Genomic DNA, 18855 nt, shown 5'->3' with positions numbered 1-18855 from the left:
ACCCATTGTTAACAAAGAGTAGGCAGTAGAAAAGTTGCGATATAAATAACTGGAGGTAGAAATACACTATATTCTAAAGGGATTTCAGTTTTATTGTAGTACAACAACCTTAACAAAAACTGAAGAAGTAACTCTAAATGCATTGGAAATGCAATGTATTTTCAGCAATAACTGTTAAAGCCATATGACATTAAGAAAAATATTTTACCATATGTGTTGACAGACTTTCAATGCATGATTCATCAGCTTTATTCTTATTTCAACTTTCAGACCCAAGTATGTGTGTATGTATTTATGCATTTATTTAGGAATTATTTATGCATGCATTGTCATTTTTCAGCTGGGTTTGTGGTCTGGTACAAGAACCTATTTTAGCCACTTTCCTGTCTATCTGGCAAAGGCATTACATATCAATAAAATTATTTAATGACATAAATACATAGCAAGAAAGTGAATAAATATATAGTCTTAAATCAGAATGGAGGCACATGGGGTGATTTAAATTGAATATCCATATTAATTATTAGGGATAAACTGTAGTAATGTATTAAGCTAGTAATATTAACAAAACAGAGCAGTAATTTATGATGACTTCCTGTTATCATTATTCTACTTGATCCAAGATCTTACATACCAGGCATGTTTTGTTTATATTGCTGTTGCTTAGAGTGATACAATAAAATTAATGAAAGTGGTATTAATAAACTGCTGGCTGCCAAATAGTGTTGATTTTTTATGGTATACATTATAGTAAAAAGACGGAAGGAAGGGGTAGACGTGGTGGGTATGAATGGTGAAAGGTGGGAAGAGATGTGTGGGGAGAAGGAAGAAGGAAGATTGGGAGCAAGACAGAAAGGAAGTAAGAAAAGAAAGCAAAGAAGTAAGGAGGGAAGGAAAGAACAAACAGACAAAAGTTGGAAGGAAGGAAGGAAGGAAGGAAGGAAGGATGGAAGGAAAGAAGGAAGGAAGGAAGGAAGGAAAGAAGGAAGGAAGGAAGGAAAGAAGGAAGGAAAGAAGGAAGGAAAGAAGGAAAGAACAAACAGACAAAAGTTGGAAGGAAGGAAGGAAGGAAGGAAGGAAGGATGGAAGGAAGGAAGGAAGGAAAGAAGGAAGGAAGGAAGGAAGGAAGGAAGGAAGGAAGGAAGGAAGGAAGGAAGCAGAGTACTTTTAGCAACATCATCAAAAATCCAGCAATAAGCATCAACTCCATTTAATAAAGAAAGTCAAATGACATTCAGTGAACATTTACGTTAACATTACATGAGCAGGATACATGTCAATGTATTAAACTATTTTATCATTCTGGTGACAGATAAATGCCAGTTTGCGTACATGAAAAGAATATAGTATTTAGATCTTTGAGAGAGATGTGTTTGCAAATAGATTAGTTAATGCACTTCAAGATTATGTATTGATGACAAATGTTGTAATTACAAATCAACAAATTATAGCAAAATTATCACCATATAGGCATATGTGCTGTGCTATGTAAATTCAATATCTATATAACTAAACAGTAAATGTTCGGGGCTCCTGGGCACACAAGATTGACAACTGTTCCAGAAAATGTAATTGAAAAACAGGTATCATTGGGAAACTAAATCTGTGCTTACATAGGATGATAATATAAAAATAATACATTTTATTATAGAATTGCAAAATTAGTGAAACTACAGATAAGAAAGAAGAGAATAAAGAGACAAAAAGAAGAGAGATAAAGGAATGACAGAAAGGGTGAAGGGATGTAGGCTGTGAGGGATGAAGATAGGAATAAACAGAGGAAGTAAATATGAATTTGTTAATAAGTGGGGATAAGAACTTTGACTTGGTCACTTTCCAATAGAAATAAATTTCTATGCAAAACAGGAAGCTCAGCTACTTGGATTAAATATATTTGCTGTCGGAATCACTTGTAACATTATTACATATCATACACATCTAAATATTCGGTACATTTATATTTATTTCTACATTGCCTTTAATGCATTTTCTTAGCATTTCTTGAGCAGTTTTTCTTTATAATAACTTTTAAAAGTTTAAATACTCCAAAAAGACAAGACAAACCGCTCAAAAACAAAAAACAGAAGCTGTAAAGTTCAGTTCGCAAAAAGCGTGCACCAAATTTGAAAAGAAACAACCTTTTATTGTAAACTTTTAAAGGTTTTTACAATTGTTATTCTTTTAATATAATGCATTGCATAATTCAAACGTTCTATGATCTCTGACTTAAAACAGAGTGTCAGTACTTCTAAAGAGAAATAAATGCACAAGTCCTGAACCTTTTACTATTTGTTTATGCCTGAATCATTTCATCCTGTGCTATTATTTATTTTACAAATATTTTAGTATGGCCTTTAAACTAATGGCAACCAATCTGGTTAGGATTTTATTGATGTCTAAAAAAAACACAACTAGAAAACACCCAAACGGTGGTAAATTATTTTAGTCATTTTTAAATACTAACTTTACAGTTGTTGATTCTTATACACACACATATATTAAGCTAAGTTGTGGACTATACATTTATTTCTTTTTTACGTGTTTTTGAAAAGCATTATGAAAAATATTTTCCTGATCTGATCACTAAAAAAAAAAAAAATCACTCCTAACACTTTAAAACAGTATATAATAACAGCGATATGGAAGCTAACAGAAAATATGCTTGTATTAGTTTCACAATAATATATTATTTATATTTACAGCCACATGTACCTAACAGATATCAAACTCAAAATGGACCCACCTCTTCCCGTCCTAAACTTCATTATCGAGAGACAAACAGTAGCTTTGATTTCACTTGAAGAAGCAGTAATTTTTATTGAAGTCACTAATTTCTCTTGTTAACACAAATAATAGCAAGAACAGCATAATGGCATCTTGATGAATAACATTTTGAAAGCACAGAAGTAGAGATGGGAATAGATTGCAGTACTTTAACCAAAATATCTTTTATAATTAAACTATAGTAAACATTAAGCTGATATCTTACTGTGCCTACAAATACTTGGGCTGCGCCTGGAAATGATCTGTAGTGATCAGTGTACTACCCTTGTAAACAAAGTAAAATAAATATATAAAATAATCTGCAATAATGGCTTGTCTAAACATTGCAGATCAATGCATCCTAAAGCAAAGTTTTAAAAGTTGCAAACTTTCAGTTAATAAAATGCTGCAATCATTTAATGCAAACATAACCCTTTCTGCAATTACTCTACTTCAGTTGACTTACTTTGTTTAGTTTTACAGGAAGCTCCATACCTAATTAAGATAATTGACCAAAAATTAATTACTAGGCTATTGGAACTTTTCTATTCATTTGGGACTGAAAGTCCAGTACATCTTTATGTTTTCTTTAATTTAATGACCCATTCAGACATTTAACCTTAGCCTCTGTTTGCCAGTTTCTGAAGGCATCACATTTCCTGCGATAGCAGAAAAGTGAATGAAAGAATAAATAAAATAAAAACAAACAAATACAGAAACACTAAACAGCGGCTTGTGCTGCATTATTGTGGACACTTTATCTGAAAATGGTTATGGTATCTTTACAAATCTGAGTAGTTAACTTAAGGTGAGGCAGAAATAGAGTAGCCAGAGAAGCCTAAGAGGCTGTTTGATAGCTTCAGTTCATTCTTGAACATTTTGTATCCCTCTGCATTCATTGCATCTTCCACTAATATGAAATCTGTCTAAAATTTTTGTATATGCAGACTGGGGGTGGGGTAACATCTCCTATGATTGTATTCAGATTTTTATACTTATAAAATAGTTAATTGTGATGAAATGTTATTATTCATTGTCAATATTCCAACTTTAATACATTATATGGATAATTTAAATGCTTGCAAGAGAAACAAAGCTAAAGAATGCAATGGATCACATCAAAACTGTCCACATCTAATTACAGTTCGAGTTTGCTTACCAAAATCACTGCACCTGCAATATCTTATCAGTGTCGTATCTCAAATTACATGAAAAAACAGCTAAACAAAAGCAATTTTTCCAGAATCATTCTGCAATTTCCTCATTCTTGTCAATATACTACGTGATACATTGTATGCTTCTGTAGTACAAATTACATGTAATCTACTTTTCTAGTAATCAACACTACTGTTTAAAGCTAATTAATGGGAATTACATAAACAACTGTGTCTACATGGAACAGATTACAGACATTGCATGATTCCATCTCAGCCCTCCTAAACAAAAACAACCAAATACAGTTGGAATTCCACTTAAACAAAGCAACAACAGCAGCCTTTCCAACATACCATGGCTAGTCTCTTAAGTGAACTGCCTTGCAAGTCAAAGTCATTTTGGTGGAAAATGATTTATTCCAAATTGGGGTGGATAGTATTCAAATGTGCATGATAACTATATTACATTCAAACAGTTTGTTTTGATTCAACAGGCTCACTTTGGAAGCATTTCAGCATATATCAAAAAATAACTATGTGAAAAGCATCTTTATCATCTGAAAATGAACTAGAAACGCTGTTTTATTGAAACACAGATATAGTCTAGAAAGGCAAGGATGAACAATCAAAGTGTATAATGAACATAAAGGTTATTTTAATTGAATATTTAGCCTTGCTCTGATAAAACTCAAGCAGAAGAGGGTAGCAGATAGTCTCATTAATATAATACAAAGACATGTAAGCATGTCAGCACAGCACATGTGATAGAGCCCTTAGCAGGAGATAGTACAAGTACTTCTAAATGTGTTTAAATTGGGAGTGACTGATAATGAATGCAAATGACAGAAGAACACAACTTTTTTATCTTATTGTAAATATAAGCAACCGCACCATCACGCTTTAGCTCGACTCTAGTAATAAACTGCTCACAATAAACAAGACATTAGAAACTCAGGCCACGCACAGCTTTTAAAAATCTGAAAAATAATTTTGCTTCATTCCTTTATTTGTTTTTCAGCTTGAGTTACACATAAGTATGGACTAATGTATTTTTTCTTATGCAGATAAATTGCTTTATATTTTAGGAAAGTACATAAGGAACTGTGAAACATGCACATAAGCAATATAACCAAAATCCAACATCACTTTTATATTCAAGTTTCTTATAGAATGGAAACTGCTTGGACACAAATTGCATACTAAAGGAGCATGGCACGGCATGTTTTATAACCCATATAAGCAATGTATAATTCTAGCAGCTTGTGTGCATGAGTGTGTTTGTGTGTGTGTGCGTGTGCATGTATGTGTGTGTGTGTGTGTGTGTGTGTGTGTGTGTGTGTGTGTGTGTGTGTGTGTGTGTGCGTGTGTGTGTGTGTGTGGGTATGCTCAAGTATGTGCGTGTTGTTGTGCGTAAAGCATAAAACTTTGTCCATTCATCATATGCTTTCTATTGTATGCACTGCCTGTGTGGGGCAGTGTCTTAGACAGCTATTTGTAAATATACATGAACTAAAACTACAGCTTTTGAAGATTAGTAGAATGTCTATTTTGAGAATTCAGAGTTTCATCAACATACTTTTATGAGGGATTTGTACTCCTTACCTTATATAGCATATATTTTATTTACATTACTGCTCAAATCTTATAAAGCTGTTTAGCAGCTCAGCCTGCCATATTGCATAGTTCATGAACAAAACAGCTTGTATCGAAAATTTTTCACAGCAGTTATATGAGCTGCTAATTAGTATACATATTTCTAATTAAGGATCAAAATTTTTATGCACAATTGGTATGTCTGGATCATCTTTCCAATTCTTTTGAAAGGATCATATGGGCAGTAAATATTTCTTCACTTTGCACAGTTGTAAAACATTTGACAGCATTTAATAGTCATTTTACTTCTTTGTGTAACAAATAATGTTTCTGACTATCTTAAAGCAACCTGGACTGAATTACATATAAAGATGACATTGCATATTATTAACATCTAAATGAGGAGCTAATGTATAAGAATATCTAACTCATCTAGCACATCTACAAGTTTCAAACCTAATACAACTACATATTTTTAACTTTTAAATGTTGATTAATATACTTGGTTTTAAGAAAACAATGCATGTTTTTGCAGGCTGCTATTTGATATAACTTGTTAAGAAACTGCACAGAGGTAACACTGATGCTGTTGAAAACTTCACTCAGCAGCTAAAACTGGGAAACTTTTTTTCAAGCTGGTGTTATTGCTTTTTCTGGTATACAGTACATTTTAGGAGAAGTAGCAAACTGCACATACACTGTCTATTGAACTAAGCATATAAATACAGAACAAACTGCACTGTAACAGAGTTTGTTACATCTGGGTCAGTGTTACCCAAAGATCTTGAGGCTGTGTTTCACATTGCTTTGCTGAGTAACTCTCTTATTTTTTTCCTATTTATTTCTACATTTGGCATTCAAAGTTCTCTAGTATTACTCATGCATTAGTAAATATTTATTTACAAAATAATATCTGGCATAATCAGTACTACAGTGAACAAATGGTCCTAAGAACTACATGGATACTTAGAGCCATTTAGATAACACTTGTATCTGGCTAAGCAGCAGTTTATTTTCTGTAGCTAAAGCCAATCTGTTATTCTTTTTGAAGTGTGTTAACACAGTAAAATTAGTTCAGAATACGCACACAGCACAAAAGAACCAATTATGCCTAATAACTTATTCTGATGTGAATAATATTGCAAAGTATTAAAATGCAGACTTATTTTATTATTTTATATTAAAATAAATTGCCATTTCCCATATATAACTGGGTTTTATGTGCATAAGCCTCCAACTCTTTGAAACTGTTTGAAGTTAGCATCAGTTTACTACAGTAATAACCAAGCATAAAGTCTAGCACAGAGGAAACAGAGAACACAGTTTTGTAACATTAGCTCTCCTTCTTCTTCACCTGAAAGCACATGAATCACATCACCCTTTATGCTATTTGATCTTGGCAAGATAATTATTAAACTTATTTGCTGATACACCAGGCAGATGCTACATGCATAATAATATCATACAAGATTAACTGCATTACTTACTAAAACAGACTGTCCAAACCTCTTTGAAATCCCACAGGAGTCTTCTATTTTTTTTCCTTCAATCAGTCAAAGAAATATGCGTTTCCTATTCCACACACAGGCCCATTATCAACTGTAAGAGAAAACAGAGCACATGCTCATCAACCCGAGTCTTCACAGGTACAAAACTGAATTACTGTCAAATCATCAGTGGTGCTGATTCCGCGGTAGAAGGACAAAGCAGTTTGTACCTGTACTCTCTCGGCTGTAGCTGGAAGTGGGAGAGAGTAGCAGTGAGAAAGAGACATACAAAAAGTGAAAAGCTTCTTTGGAGAAGCAGAGAGAGAGAGAGAGAAAACGAGACAGTCAGTGGTGCTGTCAAAGTACAGCACTCACAGCTGCTGGCTATGTGAGGCGAGAGAATGAGGGAAGCAGAGGGAAGGAGAGATGCTCAAACATGTGGTCACACACACACACACACTCACACGCCAACCACAAAGCACACCTGCATTCCTTTAACTCTTTATTTACCAAATGTGCCTTGATGATCTCGAGGTAGATATCTTCATCATTTGAAAGCAAAGTCATTTGTAAGGGGGGAGCATACATTTTCCATTCAAAGATGACTTAAAATTATTGCCATTTATGTTTCTTGGCAAGTTTTTTTTTTAATATTGCTTTAACAAGGATTGTGTTGACACTAGCCATGTGATAAACCATTCTGTGCAATGTGAATGAAACATTACCTATAGTGCATTTATGTACAATTGTAATGTGTGTGTGTGTGAGTGTGTGTGTGTGTGTGTGTGTGTGTGTGTGTATATATATATATATATATATATATATATATATATATATATATATATATATATATATATATATACATACATACATATTATAAATAAAAAGATATTCCAGAAGAATGGATTTATTTCACTCAGTTAAAAGAAAAAGAAATGAGACTGTTTCTTTGAAGTCCATCATGTATTTAAACAGTCTGTATTATTAATTCTCTTCTCACATGGCAAACTAATTATGCAAATCTGCAGAGGGAATTCTGCATTGTATGCCAGTATTTTTACTCTGGATACAGGCACGTCTCATTCCCCTGAGGATTCCCCTCAGCATGCAGTGAACTATCCTGTGCACTTGCATGCATCTAACCCAGTTAGAGAGATAAAGAGCTATCCTTAAGTAACACTTCAGCAGTGGGAAAGGAAACACCATTGTGTGAATGGTCCTAACAACCTTTTAGAAAACCTGAGGGAAACTGTAAGGGTTTTGAGACACTGCCATCTGCTCAGTAAGGAATAAAATACCATATATGATGGATGTATTTTTAATACTTCATAAGAATCAAGGATATGACATATTGCAAATTTTTAGTTTTCTCCTGACATAATTATTAAATGTAACAGACAGTAATGTTTCACATTGTCTCTCAAGAATCATTTTTTCTTAATATTGGTACCCTTTGTCTTTTGTTTGAAACAATGAACTATATGCACATTTCTTTGTGATTGTTGCCTTTATTTCAATTCATGTTTAATACAGTTAGAATGAGTTGCTGTTAGAAGACTATGCTTGACACAGAATCATTAAGAAAGAACCCTCAGTGGCTTATTTGAATGACTCTAGGCAGGTAAATGCTGTGAAGTACACATTAACTTTTCTGTGCAGGGTATGCTATGCCATGTTTATGAAGGTTAGAAAAATTGCATATATGAAATGAAATGCTACAACAAGTATATTACCATTTTTTTGTCAGTTTTTATACAGGTAGACTCTTTATATCATGTGATAGTGAGGGGGGAAAAACAGGAACCTTCCCATTCCACTGGATGCCTAGATTAAGAGAAAGCTGAAAGATGTCACCTCTTAATAAGAAGCTCTTTTCACATGTGAACATGAGGCACAGTCAAAACATACCACACTCTGCTCAGTACAACTCAACAAAATGACAAGACATACCGCTGTACATAATTACTCCAAAACATCTTTGGAATTAAGCACCTCTGTGCTTTAAAGAACCATTAACTTTAATACTTTCATTTTATAACAGTGGAGTGTGGTTTAGCTCTTGCAGAAACAGTGCAAACCAAGATTTCATATTTTTTAATGCACTTTTGGGAATGTATAGAATTAGATACTGAAGCAGGGAAGTACTGGTGAATAAACTGCTGCACTCAATTATCTTGAGTCTAGAGATGAAACTGACTTTGCTCAAAACTGATTTAGAACATCCTATCTAGAAGTAATCTACAAGATACAAACCTATTGGGGAATGTACAAGCAGGAAAGATCCAGAAAATAATTCTAAACCTGTAACCAGTTGATGAACAGGTAAAGAAGTTATACAGGAAGCCAGAAGCTGTGTACATCTACCATCTGCAGCATGTCTTTCTTTTGGCCTTAACATATTCCTGAGTACAATACACCAATGTTTGAGTACAGAAAAAAAAAACATGCTGCATGAGCTAAATTCAGTTTACGTCACTCTCTTGCTCTCTTATAAGAGCCAAAGAAGCCTTTTCTAGCTCCTACTAGGAGTGGACGAAAGCGAATATACTGAGGTTTGGAATGCCTGAACTACATTCACCGAAAACATCTTGGCAAAAATAACCTCCACCTCAAAATTTTATATATATATATATATATATATATATATATATATATATATATATAGGTTTACTATCAGAATTGCGAACGTCACTCGGTCAAACGTTGTATAGTCGAACGCATAAGGTCGGCAACACAAATGTCGAAGGCAGTATAATCAATCGAGGAATGGTTTTACCATGGGTCAAGGTAGGTGTACAGTATAATACCCTACTACAAACATCCGCCCTACCTCGACCCATGGTAAAACTGTTCCTCGATTGATTATACTGCCTTCGACATTTGTGTTTCCGACCTTATGCGTTCGACTATACAACGTTCGACCGAGTGACGTTTGTAATTCTGATAGTAAACCATATACATATATATATATATCAACTCTGACATCCCACTTACTTGAAAAAGAGGGAATCACGTTCGTCACAACTGGTTGGCAGTGATTTTTTTTTGGAGGAACTCCTATTGCAGGTGAGTTGAAGGTTAAGCACTCAAAGCTCGATAGTTCAAGCTTCATGCACTAGTAGGAAAACCATGTTTTCTACTTTTAAACTGCTTTTGACATGGGGCAGTAAAAGTCTGAGTAAGAGTAAGGGAAGTACACTGTCTGTGCATAAAGTATTCAAAAATATGGGAATGTGGTATCGGCGTTAACTGCTGTACTATTAGGTTGTAATATAATTAAAGATCATACTGTTAGTAGAATGGACAAAAGTAATGCCACAGGATCATGTACTCTTTATTTAATGTTTCTTTTACAAGGAACGTCTAATGGGGCTTGAACTACTATTTTCAGTATAGGCCCAGGTAGAAAACCTCCAACACAAGAAAAATGAGTCATGGGTATATGAAAAAGGTATGAAAGAAAAAATGTGGCTAAACAGAGATTGTTCACAAAACTTTAAAACAAAAACAAAAACTGACTTATCAAAGCATTTTACGTGGGAATTTGTACTTGGTGAATGATGTTACTGTCTTGTGACATAAAATGACTCTCTTGGGATTTATTGTGGGGAGGAGTGATCACAACTGGTTATCTGTGCTGTTGCATAGCTGTTGTACTAGCAGCATACCTCTCAACTTCTTGGCGCATCAGTCTTGACAAGGTCTAAAATAATAGGTGAACAAAGACCCAAAAATAGGAAGAAATTTTAAATATCGCTCTTATAAACTTAGAAGGTTGTTAGAATAACAGGATATGTGTTTGAGGGCATTTTCTGAAGAATATGAAGTCTGAAACTCAAGTGTATGCTATTATTTAGTAACAAATCTTCAGTGATTTTTCAGAAAATCACATATTTTATGAGGAATGAATCAAAAATATGTGGCAATGTGAGGCAATAATCTGGACATTGTGCAAAAATCTGGACAGTTGAGAAGTAGGCATAGCATTTGTGTATCATCAGCAGTATTCACAAGTTACTGCTGATACTAGGTTTCTTGTGTTGCTTAGAAATATATTGCGCACATACACTTACATATGCGTAAAATGTATGTAACTATAAATATCTAGCTGCTTTATTATTTTTCTTTATTTATTAGTGCAAGAAATCTCGGCAAAGCCTGGCATAATGGGGGAAAAAGGCCCAAAAATAGCGACAGATTTTAAATGTTGCTCTTATAAACTTAGAGAGTTGCTGAAATACCAGGATTTGTGTTAGCATGCATTTTATTAAGGATATAAAGTCGAAAACTCAAATATATGCCATTATTTAGTGACTTTAGTCTTCAAATAACATACCTGTGGAAGCATGGAGGTGTTTAGGTGAAATGGCAGTGGAGTATTTAACTAGATTGTTTAATGAGATTTTGGAAAGTGAGAGGATGCCTGAGGAATGGAGAAAAAGTGTTTTGGTACCGATTTTTAAGAATAAGGGTGATGTGCAGAGCTGTCGTAACTACAGAGGGATTAAACTGATCAGTCACAGCATGAAGTTATGGGAAAGAGTAGTGGAAGCTAGGTTAAGAAGGGAGGTGATGATTACTGATCAGCAGTATGGTTTCATGTCAAGAAAGAGCACTACAGATGCGATGTTTGCTCTGAGAGTGTTGATGGAGAAGTACAGAGAAGGACGGAAGGAGTTGCATTATGTCTTTGTGGATTTAAAGAAAGCATATGACAGGGTGCCTAGAGAGGAGTTGTGGTATTGTATGAAGAAGCTGGGAGTGTCAGCGAAGTATGTAAGAGTGGTACAGGACATGTACAAGGGTAGTGTGACAGCGGTGAGGTCCGCAGTGGGAGTGATGGATGCGTTTAAGGTGGAGGTGAGATTACATCAAGGATCAGCTCTGAGCCCTTTCTTATTTGCAATGGTGATGGACAGGTTGACAGACGAGATCAGACAGGAGTCCCCATGGACTATGTTGTTTGCCGATGACATTCTGATCTGTAGTGAGAGTAGGGAACAGGTGGAGGAGACTCTGGAGAGGGGGAGATATGCTCTAGAGAGAAGAGGAATGAAGGTCAGCAGGACTAAGACAGAATATATGTGTGTGAATGAAGGGGAGGATAGAGGAATGGTAAGGATGCGGGGAGTAGAGGTGGCAAAGGTGGATGAGTTTAAGTAGTTGGGATCAACAGTTCAGAGTAATGGTGAGTGTGGAAGAGAGGTGAAGAAGAGAGTACAGGCAGGATGGAGTGGGTGGAGAAGAGTGTCAGGAGTGATTTGTGACAGACAAGTACCCGTAAGAGTGAAAGGGAAGGTCTACAAGAGGATAGTGAGACCAGCTATGTTATATGGGTTGGATACAGTGGCACTTACAAAAAGGCAGGAGTCAGAGCTTGATGTGGCAGAGTTGAAGATGTTAAGATTTGCACTGGGTGTAACAAGGATGGACAGGATTAGGAATAAGTATATTAGACGGTCAGCCCAGGTTGGAAGGTTTGGAGACAAAGCCAGAGAGGCAAGATTACGTTGGTTTGGACATGTGCTGAGGAGGGATGCTGAGTATATTGAGAAAAAGATGCTAAGGATGAAGCTACCAGGTAACAGGAAAAGAGGAAGGCCTAAGATAAGGTTTATGGATGTGGTGAGAGAGGACATGCTGGTAGTTGGTGTGACAGAGCAAGATGCAGAGGACAGGAAGAAATGGAAACAGATAATCCGCTGCGGCAACCCCTAATGGGAACAGCTGAAAGAAGAAGAAGAAGAAGAAGTTTTCAGATCACCCCAATAATTTGACAGAAAACCACACATTTTATGAGGAACAGTCCAAAAATATGAGGCAACAATTTGAAAATTCTGCAAACATCTGAACAGTTAAGAGGTGTAGTACCATACCATCATCAAATAAGGTAATCTTTAAGGACTTTTCTAAGAAAAAACTAAAATTCCCAACAATCCCTTGCAAGTGGGCACAAGTGAGATGGCCGCTCTATTCACCTCTGACTTCTAGTAGCACCCATGCACTAAGTTCATCAATAATAATAACAATAATAATAATAACAACAATAATATTGATAGTAACAATAATAATAATATAATAATAATAACAGTAATAATAATAATATTACCCATTCAACCTTCCGGATGTAGTTACTATATCAGCAGACACACTTCGTGTCAACTTTACACCTGCTATACACACTGTTGTCCCCACTGTCCCTGAGAATTTAGTTTCACCTGAAATAATTTTGGAGCAAGTACTAGGACCCCTGCCAAAGGCTAAAAATAATATTTCCATGGGACAAGATGATATACTAGGTGGCATTTTCATCAGTGCCAAGTATGAAGTATCACAGTTTCCACATAATCAACATCGGCCTATCTACAGAGTCTGTTCATGATGCCTGGACAGCAATCACTGGACCAACCCTACATAAGGGTGGTCCTTCTACAGACTTGAGCAATTAGTGTCATTAACCTCATCAGCCTTATATGCAAAGCCATGGAATGTATCATAGTAGAACTCATTTAAGCAGTTTGATTTTAGGATGGACAGGTCCTTCCTCCTGAACCTAGTAAGCTTATAATAAAAAATGAAGGAGCATCAGCCAGACATATCCACAATAATATATTATCAACAATAAGTTGTGATTAAGCACTTTCATCCTGAATGGACTTCATCAGAATAAATTCTCATCAGAGCTAAAATACATATATACAATTCCTAATACAAATGAGATACAACTGAACTACTAAAATCAATTAACCAATCTACAGTTTTCTAAAAAAAGAATATACACAGTCCCCACAGAACACTACAAACTGTAAAATATAAACACATTTTTTATATTTAATGAAATTCAATGAAACGTCTATTGTTTAAAGCAATTAAGAGATAAAAACATTAAATGGCAAATGCTACTTTAAGTTTGAGGACACATTATTAATAGAGACCATTTCATTTAAGCGAGGATAAGAAGTGGCATTACATCTAAGTTGCCACTTAAGTTCCTGATGTTGTAAAAAAATATCCACAGGCCCTCCCCCTGAATGCAGGTCTAGACGGTCAATAACAAAAAATTTTAAAACTATGATTAGGATAAGCTTTTATATGTTTATACAAGGCATTACTTTTATCATTTTTATTAATGTCATAATGATGTTGATAAATTCTAGATCTCAGTGACCCTACTGTTTTTCCGATATAAAAACAGTCACGGCTTTGACACTTATCAATGTAGATCACTGTCTTACTATCACATTAATATTTCTGTTTAAGTTTAACTCTCCATACTTATTAAAGGAGAAACTGCTCCCGTCTGATACATAACCACACTGCAAACAATGCCCACATTTCACTATTTTACCATTCCACTTCAAAAAATATTTCCCTTTGAGTAAAGATTTGAAACGACATTCCTTTTTATATACAATTGTAGGTTGCTCTCTCATCAATCTAATACATTCCTGGTCAGTCACAAACAAGCTCCAAGTCTTAAAAATTGTGGAATGGATGCTAAAAATGCAGTGTTAAAAGGAAGAATAAGTGCGTTTTGAAATTGATTTTGACCAGTCTGACCTTCTCTAACTTCTATTACCTGCCCTCCATTGGTAATTCCAAGCAATGGAGTAAAATGACCAGCATTTCTCTTCCTTTTAACTTAATCAAGAATGTTGTTAAGAAAAGGTTCAGAATATTCTCTACTAATGTGTATGTTCATTAATTTTGTCACATTCAACCAGAAAAGTACAGTTTTTGGACATCATTCAACTAAGCCTGATGCATTGTCCCTTGAGCGGGGACCTGTTTTGGTTTATTGGATGCCAACTATCAACATGTAACAACGAGTCTGAATGAGTGGGCTTGTGATAAACGGTAGATTCAAACTCGCCCAACTTTTTGTTCTCGATGGAGACATCTAAGTAACTCACCTTTTCAAACTGTACATCCATAGTAAATTTGAAAAAAAAATGTGTAGTAGAATGTAAATACTGGAAAAATAAATTTAACTTTTCCCTGGTGTCTACCAACAATATAATATTATAATCTAGATAGCAACCATACAAAGACCAATATTTTTTTGAATTCAGATGTAAAGACAAAATTATTTTCCCAGTGGGCAAGTACAATGTTGGCAAAATGGGGCACAAATGATCCCCATTGTTACACCACTGGTCTGTTTAATCAACTGATTTTCAAATGTGATGAAATTATTTTCAAGGACTGTTTCCATAAGTGTCCTAAGTGTGAGGACTTCTGAATGAAAATACAAATATTCATAGAACTGTTCTACCCTCTCATCATGGGGGAAAAAAGAGAAAATGTCACTTGTGATAGAAAATCCTAAGAATCCTTAAAAAATTGTTATAGCTTAGGGCACCCTTAGTTTTGAAACCTATATACTTACAAAGTGGAAAGGTTTTAGACCCTTTTGCATCCACCGTGGGATGCAATAGTGGGTGATTCAAGGTCTTATGTATCTTTGGGATACCAAAGACAGTGGGAACCTTAGGGTGTGGGAGGTTAAGAAAAATAACCTCAGATATTGTAATTTGTTATTTAATAAATAATTTTTGTAATAAATGATTGATTTTTTGATAAGCTACATTCATAAAATTGATTGCTGTATCCTCATATGTATTGGTAAGTTGTAAAAGCAACATTTTATATATATATATATATATATATATATATATATATATATATATATACACACACACACACACACACACACACACACATATATATATATATATATATATATATATATATATATATATATATATATAGTCATCCTTATTCATAACAGCTAAGCTTTGGTTAAGTGGAATTCCAACTGTAAGCTTCTTTGAAAAGTTTACAGGGATGATGGACAGTGGTCATTTTGTACACACTTCTTATCTTGATCTGGTCAAACTTTTGACAATATTCCCCATGCTGGTATTACTGAGAAATTAGACAAGTTTAATATAAAATCCTACATTGTCCACTGGATTGTACATTGGCAATATTATAGACCCAAGTTGTGAAAGTTGCTGGTGCACTTTCTGAATGTAACATTTTAATTAGTGGGGTGCCACTGGGTTCAGTTCTAGGCCCTTTCCTGTTTACATTTATTTTGCAGATATCCAAGCCAATATCCCCAGAGTTATTGTTGATTAAGTTTGCTAATACTGCAAACTGGGCACTATTATCTGCTCATCCACTACTAGAAAATGCTTCCAGTAAGGCCTCGAATATACACATACATTGTCTATCAAAAACGGTCTTAAACAAAGTAAAAAAGTGCAGCTTAGTAGCACTTTGCAAAAAACTTGTTCCAACCTCATATGTTATTAATGGTACTCCTCTTCAGACAGATATGATCATGTGACCTAGGTATTTATGCAAATAACAGTCTGTCATTCGATCACCGTGTTCCCACTGGTCTATATTACTTCTGCAAAATGTATTTTCATTGAATACCTAATCATCGACACAAAAACATCAAAACACGTATTCCACGAATGGCGAAAACAGTGAAATTCATCACACCAAAATATTATGGTTGGTCAAATTTGCGAACCTGGTGTAGTGCTTTACAAATGAACTCAAAAGAAATGTATACACTTAGTGACGTAAAACACACCATTTTTATAGGAAGGTCAGCCATAACATTTAGATGTAATAAATTTCAATGTTTTGGCCATTCGTGGAATATGTGTTTCAATGTTTTTGTGTCGATGATTAGATATTTGCTGAAAATGCATTTCACAGAAGTAATATCAACCCATTCCTGCCACAGTCAGGCTATCATTCTATTTGTCTGAGTTGATTTCCAACGGAATATCTTTAAGATCCAAAGAAGCTTTCCAACCACTGTACTCTTCCCATATCAGATCCATAACTGAATGCAATGCTGCCTTTGGCATGTACAACTCCTAGCATATTACTCAAATAGAAAGTCCCCAAAGATTACTTCCTAAGAAAATTAATGGTCTTAAATCTTTCAGCTACCCCAGTAGATTAGCACAATCCTCCTTACACTCAGTAGCCTACAGGTTGCTGCAAGGTGACCTGTGGATTGTTTGCTGAACTATGAAAGACCAATTTGACCTCCTACTTCTTTGCAAAACTAGTGGCTCTGCAAACATGAGTATTAAAGACATGTATTGACACCAACAAATTTACAAGATTCCCTGAAAAGGTAGGTTCATAACTAAACGTATTCCTAGCCTTTGGAATAAGTTACCAGTGCAGGTAAAACAAACTACTACTTTTGCTAGTCTTTATGATTATATGACTGGATGGGTAGACACAAATTTACACCAAGGTTATTGTATTTCAACCAATGTCCTACAATATATTAAGTTACTAAGTGCTTTTGTGTTTTGTGGTTTTTCTTTATATACTGACATTGGTGGTTATCATGTTGTATTCTTTAGGTTCTAGGTCTTATACTGGATTTTATAAATCAGAGTAAGCAGAGTAACTATTAAGTTTGTAATATTTTGTAAGCAACTTACAATATCTCACCAGCCACTTAAGTTGCACACAAACTGTCAGTAGCACTTTATTCATCTAGCCTAATAGTTTGCCTGTGCTACTTGGTACTCAAAACATTCAGAAAAGCATGAAATATATGACAATATAAATAAATATTATATGAACAATTAAATATCTCTTTACCTACGGTAGACAGAGGTCAAATGCCAATACCATTGTTTAAGACGAAATCCTTTAATATTTTGTATGTAGCATGGCTTTGGAATTATTACTTCAAATATGAATAAGCAATATTTGATACCTATAGGTGTGAGTAGGATGTAACTGCAGAAACACCTGGAGGCATAATTTAGCTGTAATGAGTTAAATAAGCAAAATGAACTCAAAAGAAATGTATACACTTAGTGACGTAAAACACACCATTTTTATAGGAAGGTCAGCCATAACATTTAGATGTAATAAATTTCAATGTTTTGGCCATTCGTGGAATATGTGTTTCAATGTTTTTGTGTCGATGATTAGATATTTGCTGAAAATGCATTTCACAGAAGTAATATCAACCCATTCCTGCCACAGTCAGGCTATCATTCTATTTGTCTGAGTTGATTTCCAACGGAATATCTTTAAGATCCAAAGAAGCTTTCCAACCACTGTACTCTTCCCATATCAGATCCATAACTGAATGCAATGCTGCCTTTGGCATGTACAACTCCTAGCATATTACTCAAATAGAAAGTCCCCAAAGATTACTTCCTAAGAAAATTAATGGTCTTAAATCTTTCAGCTACCCCAGTAGATTAGCACAATCCTCCTTACACTCAGTAGCCTACAGGTTGCTGCAAGGTGACCTGTGGATTGTTTGCTGAACTATGAAAGACCAATTTGACCTCCTACTTCTTTGCAAAACTAGTGGCTCTGCAAACATGAGTATTAAAGACATGTATTGACACCAACAAATTTACAAGATTCCCTGAAAAGGTAGGTTCATAACTAAACGTATTCCTAGCCTTTGGAATAAGTTACCAGTACAGGTAAAACAAACTACTACTTTTGCTAGTCTTTATGATTATATGACTGGATGGGTAGACACAAATTTACACCAAGGTTATTGTATTTCAACCAATGTCCTACAATATATTAAGTTACTAAGTGCTTTTGTGTTTTGTGGTTTTTCTTTATATACTGACATTGGTGGTTATCATGTTGTATTCTTTAGGTTCTAGGTCTTATACTGGATTTTATAAATCAGAGTAAGCAGAGTAACTATTAAGTTTGTAATATTTTGTAAGCAACTTACAATATCTCACCAGCCACTTAAGTTGCACACAAACTGTCAGTAGCACTTTATTCATCTAGCCTAATAGTTTGCCTGTGCTACTTGGTACTCAAAA

At 34.8% G+C, this 18855-nt stretch overlaps 1 protein-coding gene across 1 annotated transcript in view; it reads right to left on the bottom strand.

The window, feature by feature from the left end:
- PTPRD (protein tyrosine phosphatase receptor type D) overlaps window positions 1–7393 on the bottom strand; it is a 6523893-nt gene extending 6516500 nt beyond the window's left edge. The window contains exons 1-2 of the mRNA XM_044061085.1: window positions 7228–7393; window positions 6998–7109 (exon numbers count right to left, since the gene is read on the bottom strand). The gene's annotated coding sequence lies outside the window, so the exon portion shown is untranslated. The remainder of the gene's footprint in view (window positions 1–6997; window positions 7110–7227) is intronic.
- Between the last annotated feature and the right edge of the window lie 11462 nt (window positions 7394–18855).

The sequence above is a fragment of the Protopterus annectens genome, chromosome 2.part0 (assembly GCF_019279795.1).
Source record: "Protopterus annectens isolate FY-2018-M chromosome 2.part0, PAN1.0, whole genome shotgun sequence".
Classification (NCBI taxonomy): Eukaryota; Metazoa; Chordata; order Ceratodontiformes; family Protopteridae; genus Protopterus; species Protopterus annectens.
The sequence above is the reverse complement of the archived record's forward strand: the minus strand, read 5'-3'. Positions and strand labels throughout refer to the sequence as shown.